The sequence below is a fragment of the Nematolebias whitei genome, chromosome 11 (genome assembly GCF_014905685.2).
Source record: "Nematolebias whitei isolate Nwh7 chromosome 11, NemWhi1, whole genome shotgun sequence".
Taxonomy (NCBI): Eukaryota; Metazoa; Chordata; class Actinopteri; order Cyprinodontiformes; family Rivulidae; genus Nematolebias; species Nematolebias whitei.
This window is the reverse complement of record NC_056508.1, coordinates 119950-128916: the sequence shown is the minus strand read 5'-3', so window position 1 is coordinate 128916 and position 8967 is coordinate 119950.

Genomic DNA, 8967 nt, shown 5'->3' with positions numbered 1-8967 from the left:
GAAATTAAGGCTCTCACTTCTGCTCTCTGCGCCGACTGAGAACCCTGTAATCTCTCGCTCACTACAGTGTGATAACCCTGGTCTGTCTCAAGCACGACCGCAAAGCCTGCACTGAGCTGTCCATCCTGTGCCCTGAAACAGCTTCCATCACAAAACATCACCTGTCCCTCTCCAAGAGGTGTAGCTTTTAAGTCTGGCCTGACTCTGTCATCAACTTCCACTCTTCTCTCACAGATGTGTGGTTCACCTCCTCCTATCCTGTCTGCAATGTTAATTCCCTCATGTGTGAATAACAAGTTAGGTGCTTCCAAGACCTTGTTTATTCTCTGTTGTCTTAATGGTGACATGGTGAAGTTATGTGAATTTACAAAGGCAACCACACTATGAGATGTCAAAACATGCAGCGTGTGTCCCATCACCAAGTGAGCTGTCTTTTGAACTAGCTTAGCCACTCCTGCTGCGTGTTGCGTGCACGGGGGATGTCTCCTTTCTGTGTTGTCCAATAAACAGCTGACATACATCAAAACTTTCCTTTCCCCCCTCATGTTTCTGAAACAGAACACCGTTAATCACCCCTTCTGTTTCAAAAACATCTAGATGGAAGGGTCGACCATAGTCTGGCAGAGCTAACTCTGTAACCCTACTCATCTGTTGTTTCACTTCAATGAAAACCCTCTCAGCATCCTCATTCCAAACCAGTCTGGCAGTGGGGCGTCTCATGCCCTGTTCTTTAACTAAAGCGCGTAACATCTGGGTTTGGCCTGCATAATTAGGAATGTAATTTCTGCTGTACCCCGTCAGTCCTAGGAATGAGAGCATTTCTTTAACTGTCTGTGGTTTTGGATGATGTAAAATTGTGTCACGGTGTGAAGATGAGAGTCCCACCCCTTTCTGCGAGATCATTCTCCCCAAAAAAGACACTTGATGCCTAGTCACCTGTAGTTTGTTTTTACTGACTTTAAAACCTGCCGCATGTAGGTGGTCCAAAACCTTCCTAGTCACTTCTAATGAGTCTTGTGCAGTGGGACTAGCGATGAGCAGATCGTCAACATATTGAACAAGTACTGTTTCTTCTGGGAGCATTACCACACGCAAAACTTGTTTTAACACTTGGTTGAAGATGCCTGGCGACAGCGCAAACCCTTGAGGTAGTCTTGTGTATCGCAACTGTTCACCACGAAAGGTGAATGAAAAAATGTCCCTGCAGTCCTCAGCTAAAGGAAGACAGAAAAACGCGTTTGCAAGGTCTAGACAGCTAAACCATTCATGTTTTGGTGTCAGATTATTCAACGCCACGTATGGGTTTGGAACCGGCACGGTCTGAGTGATCAATAATTTATTGATGGCCCTCAGATCGTGTGCCATATGGTATTTGTCTGTACCTGGTTTTTGTACAGGTAGAATAGGTGTGTTCCACTCTGCGTAGGAGGGTTCAAGGACGCCGCTTTCTTTTAAACCCTGGATTGTTTCAGCGATACCTGCCTCTGCAGCTGGTTTGTGCGGATACTGTGTGATCCAAATTGGGTATGTGTGATGCACCTGGAACATTATGAGAGGGCAGTGTATCAGTCCCACATCCGTGGGCCCCTCTGACCATAATGACCCAGGCATACTATCAATTAAAGGAACTGCATGCGGGTGGTCCGTCAGTTCACGACTGTGCTCTCTGGGGAGCACATCATGTTGCATCAAAGCTACATCATGTGCCCTAGAGTCGATTGAATAACATTCACAGCTGAGGGAATACCAGACGGATGTTAAAGATGTTTGTACCCAATCTGAGGCCTCTGAGGCTCTCTTTACCATAGGCCCTAAGTCTTTAGCCTGAAATATTGGATTTAACACTAGTGAAATATGAGTGTCGCTTCAGTACCCATCATGTACCACCCCTCCTGTTCTTGAGTTAAGTTAACAATCGCTGCTACTCCCTCCTTGCCAACAATAATATTCCCACTCTCAATAGGCCAGATTTTCCCTGCCAGTTGTTCTGCTAAGTGGTCTTGAAGCACTTCATCTCCTCTTCGGTCATAAAAGAGAGTGACATGTGGGGGATCAGGAGGAGCTGAGTACGGATGCAAAGTCAGGAGCCAAGGCTTCCACGCCAGGTAAGCAGAAAAGACACCCCCTCCACCCATGACCTCAAGTTCAAGCAGTCTCCAGTAGATGTCAACATATTCATCATGGACAGGTTGGATCACACACTGTGAGTGAGTAGTGGTGACCAGTCCACACTCCAGCGAGGTGCCATCTGGTAGCCTCACCAAAAGTCCATCGGAAGAACACAAAATTGAAGCTCCCAATGTGATGAGAAGATCTCTCCCTAAAAAGTTAGCTGGTGCATTTTCAGCTATCACAAAGGGATGTAACAGAGTCTGTGTGCCCACTTTTGTGAGAAGTGGACACGTCACCGGCAGTCTTTGCTTAGCCCCAGAAAATCCAACCACCTCCACTGACCTAGCCAACAGTTCACAGTCTTGTGGGATGTGAGTAATTGTTGAAAATGTCGCTCCTGTATCAACTAGAAACGGCAACCTTTCTGTTCTAATTGTCACCTCGAGTGTTGGTTCTGCCCCTCCTCCAACACTTAGCATTTTCTGTGGGGTGTGTCACTGTTGCTGGAACCCCATTCCCTCTGTCCTGAGAGGAAGTTGTCCGGCACGTGGTGGTTGCTGATGCTGGATTTGTGGTGGACCTGGCATCGGGTGTACGAAGGGTTGTGGTGGGCCCATGTGTTGTTGGAATAGCCTCTGCTGCCCCCCTCGTGACATGTGGGTTGGTGCGGCCAGGTAGTAACAATCTCTCGCCCAATGTCCCTGCTGGCCACAGATGAAACAGGCATCCCCCCGCTGGCATCCCCCCGCTGTCCACATTGTGAAGAACCCCAACCCCAAGACACCGGCCTCTGCCTCGCGCCCCCTCTTCCTCGTCCGACTAACCTCGCCGGATGTCCCCCTCTGGCCCTCCGGCCTGTAGTTTCCGACCACTGTTGCAGAGCGACTGTTCCAGAGGAAACTGCCTCCTCATTTCCCTCTGTAAATGACTGTACAGACATTTGTTTTTTATCTTTGTTCTTTTTATCCTCGGCCTGTTTATGTCTGGCATCTGTCAACTGAAGTTTAAGGAGCTGTGTCCGAATAGTTTCTAATTCAGCTGCTTCTTTATCTCCCTGTTTTTTCTCATACTTTAAACGATGTATTACGTGTTTCTCCCAACGGTCAGGAGATGCTGTGAGCAAATCAACATTCTTCTCTAACTCATCTACTACTTCTTTCGGCAGAGAGTCCAGAACGGCTTTTCTAAAATACGGGCGTTGTTGGATGGCTTGCGCATGTACACCTGTCACCCTCTACCAAGTGTCTTTACACTGTTCCATAAACTCCCACGGGTCTATAGTCTTATCCCACCTGAATTCGGGCACCGCTACACCAGCTGGTAATGGGTATAGTGTTCTTATGATAGGCGAAATATGCACAAACACGTCGCACAACGGAGTCTCATCTGGTAGTTCTAAGATCCTATAATGGCCCCGTGAAGTCGCTATAGGAGAGTTCAGGTAGGTCTGGACGGTGGCGTGATTAGCACAGCGAGCAAAAATGGCGTTCAGATCCCCCACTGCCAGGGTCACACCTAAAGTAAGGGCATGAAATTTCTCCAACCAGCGGCCTCCACCCTGAACCAGCAGTGGCAATTTCTCTGTTATCGCCTCCAAATCACGTATATGAAATGGCTTATAGCGTGACACATCACCAGTCGGTCCCTGAGTACTCAGTAACGGAAGTTGACTAATAACAGTGAAACCTCTTTCCATATCCGATACTGCGTCCTCCCCCTCATGAACCTGAGCAGACGTGACAACCATCATAAGCCAATCTGTATGGCTGCCTCCTCACTCTACCTGATGTTGTCCCCCGTGTCCGCACCCCCTCATCGTCCTCTACTAGTGCTGTCAAAGTACCCTCAATAAACACAGTGGTGTGTTTATCGCCCGGGCTGCTTGCTCGCGTGCTCTCCATCCGCCGTGGAGTCTTATAGCTTCGTGTTCCGCTAGGACCTGGACCCTCTGTTAAAACTCCTCCTCTGTCGCTACCACGTGAACCACTCTTCCAGCGAGCCTTCCTACATTCCTCCTCATCACGTACAGATAAGTCATTAAGAAACCGCTGTCGTCTTTGTGCAGTCATTCTACTACTAAATCCCCCTAAGTCATTCTCCAGATTGCCACCTTCCTCTGAATCAGTCTCCTCAAATGACAGTCTGCCTTTATGAACCTGCAACACCGGATAATTGCCAGCAGGTGGCGCTGTTGGTAAAGTCACGTCTGTCATATAAGGTGGTGGTCCACCCGTGTCTGTTTGACCCAAGTTTCGTACACTTTGACACAATAAAGCTAATTGTTTATACATCTCTTGGATATTGCCACGTTTTTCTAATTTCTTCTGAAGCCTCTGACGTCTAACAAATGACTTGCAGGTCAGTAAATCTTCGTTAAGCTCCTGAATTTGTTTATTCTGATCTTTAACCTTGTCCCAAGCAATTTGTGTGAGAGTGGATGATGTCCCATCATCAGCCTGGACCAGCTGAAGCAAAAGGCTCTCTAATGACTTACATTTATCTGTATTTGCTGCGTGTATAACCTTAATTACAGCTGTAACCCTTTTTGATTGTTCCTGTAGAGTTTCCAAAGGATTTACAGATTTCTTATTTATGAGCTTCATATCTGCTGACACAATTCACACAAAATGTCATTCAATTGTCTTTATTCTCATTCACTCGTGGCAACTGTTGAAAAACACAACACAAGCCTTAAACTGCAGTCAATAAAGACTTGTAATTGCCTTATCCAACAGCGCCCCCTTTCGGTCTGGATATGGATGCTCCAGTCAGTCCGAGTCACCTGACACTCACAGAGAACAGCACACACACTTTCACCTAGAAGGACAGAGTAAACCAAAAAAAGAAAAGGCTGCACCTTCCCCCACACCAGTATAAACAGGGAGAGATAACAAATCTTCTCTGTCAGCCACACACACACACAGCTTCAAGCACCCCCCACCCTCACACACGAGACTCGCGCAGCACACACACACAGACAGAAACAGTCGCAGCACGGCACAACGATATCCTGACCCTAAAGCGATCCCAGATCGCCGGAAATTTGGTACTAAGTCCCAGACTTTAACGTTCTCTTTGAATAAATTAACAATTGCGTTTATTTTAGCGACCAGTCTACAATCGCGGTGGAAAACGCGCCCCACAGCTCCCGAGTCCCTGACTCGGTAAGTTTACCTCGTCAGGTAAACCTTCTGGTTAGCCAAACCCGCTGAAAACAAAGGGAACGTTTATTTATTATTATTTCTTAATGGCAGACTCCACGGTCTTCCTCCGCCATGATTCTAAATCGTGTTCTATCTAAAAAAGCCGTGCACAGGACACACACACACTTACACACACGCGGTCAAGCAAGCACGCGTCGTGCACCCCCCAAGTCTGAATACAAGTAATCTGTACGTCAGAAGTTCCACTAATCACTTTAAATTAGCTTACCAACCATCTTTATTCAGGAGATGGTACGAACACCCACAAATGAACATATAATTTGGTTTACGGCCGAATGGCGGAAATTTTTTTAGCCTTGCGGCCAACTTAGGTAAAAATCCGCTTACCTGTTAAATGGTGGGCCCAAAGTTCTCTCTGTGGATGTATCGCACCAACTCGATCCAATTTGTTCTGTCCGCCAGCTGCACGTCCGGGGTCACCATTTGATGTGGCTGGAGGCCACTAATGTTGTTCAAAACAGCTGATACGGGCCACCTTAGTTCAAAAGATTTATTGGACAACAAATTACAAGTATTCAGAGTTCATAAAATCAATTACATGTATGCATACAGGAGCATTTACCAAAACCGACCTGATCAGATGAGTTCACCCAGCAAATGCTGCTCTTTCCCTGTCGTGTCTGGACCTTATCACAGATTTGAGCAATCGGGCTCTCTGATTGGTTTAAACAACCCGTTGCCATGGTTACGGGGCTCTTCTGCTTTGCCAGATATGCCCTTCAGGTTACATTCCATAGATAAAGAATTCTATGGCTCCCTGAAATCGGTTCTTTGTTTTAGCTCTGTTTCAGTTAACTTGATTATACCTTAGTGATACCAAATGATCTTGAGTTAAAATTGTTTCTTTCTAGGAATAATTAATAACTATTAATTATTAACTAACTCATGTTTATGTGTTCCTAATTTATCCCCTTTTATACTTTTGTTTTAGTTTAGTTGAAGTCACCCTGCCCCCACATCTAGTAACATTCTGCTGTAGCTTACTGTGACGATTAAACCTGTGTCCTCTCATCTAAACCGACCCTGTATCAAACAATTATTAAATGATTAAATGTTAATTGTTATTATTAAGAGAGAACCTGAGGGATTTTACTTAGTCAAACTATATTAAGTCTAAATTAAAGAAATGTGTTCTGGCTTGATTTATAATAATCAGTCTGCTATCTGGCATGATTTGATTGCTTGTAATATATCAAATGTGAACTTGTAAAATTATCATTAGCTAATATAAGATTATATGTAAAGGTAAAATAGTTAGAATTAGTAAATATTTTCTATAAATATAGTTCAGCCCTGGAAGAAAGACACATACATACTCTGTATAACATGACATTTGAATGCTTGATAGGAAATATAAAAAGGTATAAAAATATTAAATCCAACATGGCCTACAATGACTCAGGATGTCAAGGAGTTCGTTACAGCCTGTCCTACATGCGCCAGGAACAAGACTGGTAACCAACCACTTGCAGGACTCCTCCAACCGCTACCCACACCAAGTTGCCCCTGGTCACACATTTTGGTGGACTTCATCACAGGTTTACCTCCTTCAGGAGGGAACACCACCATCCTCACAGTCATCAACAGATTTTCCAAAGCAGCTCACTTCATTCCACTTCCCAAGCTCCCCTCAGCTTTGAAGACTGCCCAACTCCTAGTCCAACATGTGTTCAGGATCCACGGCATTCCCTCTGATGTGATTTCGGACCGTGGCCCCCAGTTCATCTCTCAAGTCTGGCGCAGCTTTTGCAAAACATTGGGGGCATCTACCAGCCTAACTTCCAGGTACCATCCTCAATCTAACGGTCAAGCAGAGAGATGCAACCAGGAAGTAGAGACTACTCTCAGGTGTATAGTAGAGAACAACCCCTCGGCCTGGAGCCAGCATCTCATCTGGGTAGAATATGCACATAACGCCCACAAATCCTCAGCTACAGGTATGTCACCTTTCGAGGCATCTCTTGGCTATGCACCCCCTTTGTTCCCGAGCCAGGACACAGATATTTCAGTCCCGTCCGTCCAGCATCACTTTCAGCGATGTTGACGTATCTGGTGCCAAACGAGGGCTGATCTTCAATGTACAACAGCCCAAAACAAGAGATTTCCTGACCGCCATCGCTCATCTGCACCATCTTATCAGGTGGGTCAAAAGGTTTGGCTGTCCACTAAAGACATTACACTAAAGGACACTCCTAGAAAGATGGCTCCTCGCTTTATTGGCCCCTTTCCCATCGCTAAGATCATTAATCCATCTGTAGTTAGACTTTTACTCCCCAGCTCCATGAGGATCCATCCTACATTCCACGTCTCACAGATCAAACCCATTTCCGAGAGCCCTTTGTGCCCTCCGGCCGACCTCCCTCCACCTGCGTGGATCATCGACAACCTAGCCTTCTCTGTCAGGACCATCCTAGATGTACGGCGCCGGGAATGTGGATTCCAGTATCTGGTAGACTGGGAGGGCTATGGACCAGAAGAGAGGTCATGGATACCCCGGTCATTCATCCTGGACCCAAGCCTAATCACTACCTTCTTCAGAGCCCACCCCAAGAAGTGCCTCAGGTCACCAAGAGGCGACTCTTGAGGGGGGTACTGTAAGAGTACTACCGACTGCAGCTCCTCTCTCCAAGATGGCTGCTAATTGCCACCAGCTGTCGGCCATCTCCCTGACGAGGTCCTCGACTACATAAGGCAGCAGCAGAGTTCTATCCTTCGCTGGAGAATTGTGCTTTCCTATGGTATTTATGCTTCCAGCCTGTCCTTTGATATATAAGAGAGTTATTTACCTTGTTCTCTGTGTTCCCAGTCATCCTGCCTCCTTGGATTCCTTCAGGTCCTGGTCTGTCTCGAGTCTGTTCCTCGTCCTCGTGCCTGGTCCTCCAACCACTTGCCTGCCGTGCCAATTCATCTCTCTCTCTCTCTGGACCCATTTAGATTCACCTCGGTGTTCTACCAATACCATCAAACCTGTAAGAGAAAATATAACAAGATATGCTACAAGATTCAACCTTCACTTCAACCCACCTGACCTTCTCCTTGTTTCCCAGGGGCTCCTGAGGACCACTTGTAAATTTTCACTTGTACAGGTCCTTCTCAAAAAATTAGCATATTGTGATAAAGGTAATTATTTTCCATAATGTACTGATAAAAATGAAACTTTCACATATTTCAGATTCATTGCACACCAACTGAAATATTTCCGGTCTTTAATTGTTTTAATACTGATGATTATGGCATGCAGCTCATGAAAACCCAAAATGCCTGTCCCAAAAAATTAGCATATCATTAAAAGGTTGTCTAAACAAGCTATTAACCTAACCATCTGAATCAACGACGTAACTCTAAACACCTGCAAAAGATTCTTGAGGCTTTTAAAAACTCCCAGCTGTAAGGGTCCCACTGCCTGCAGCCTGCCTTGCTGATGGCTGCTGATTACCAACACCTGGCGGCCATCAGCCTGATGAACCTCTCCATCTACTTAAGGCTGCAGTCCGGTGTGACTCAATGCTGGAGCATATCACCTCTCATGGTATAGTACTGTTGAGCTAGAAATGTCGAGGTGAAAAGAATTTGTTCACCTTTTTCTCTTTTTTCCAGTTTCCTGGTTCCTTCGTGTTTTTGGATTCTCCTC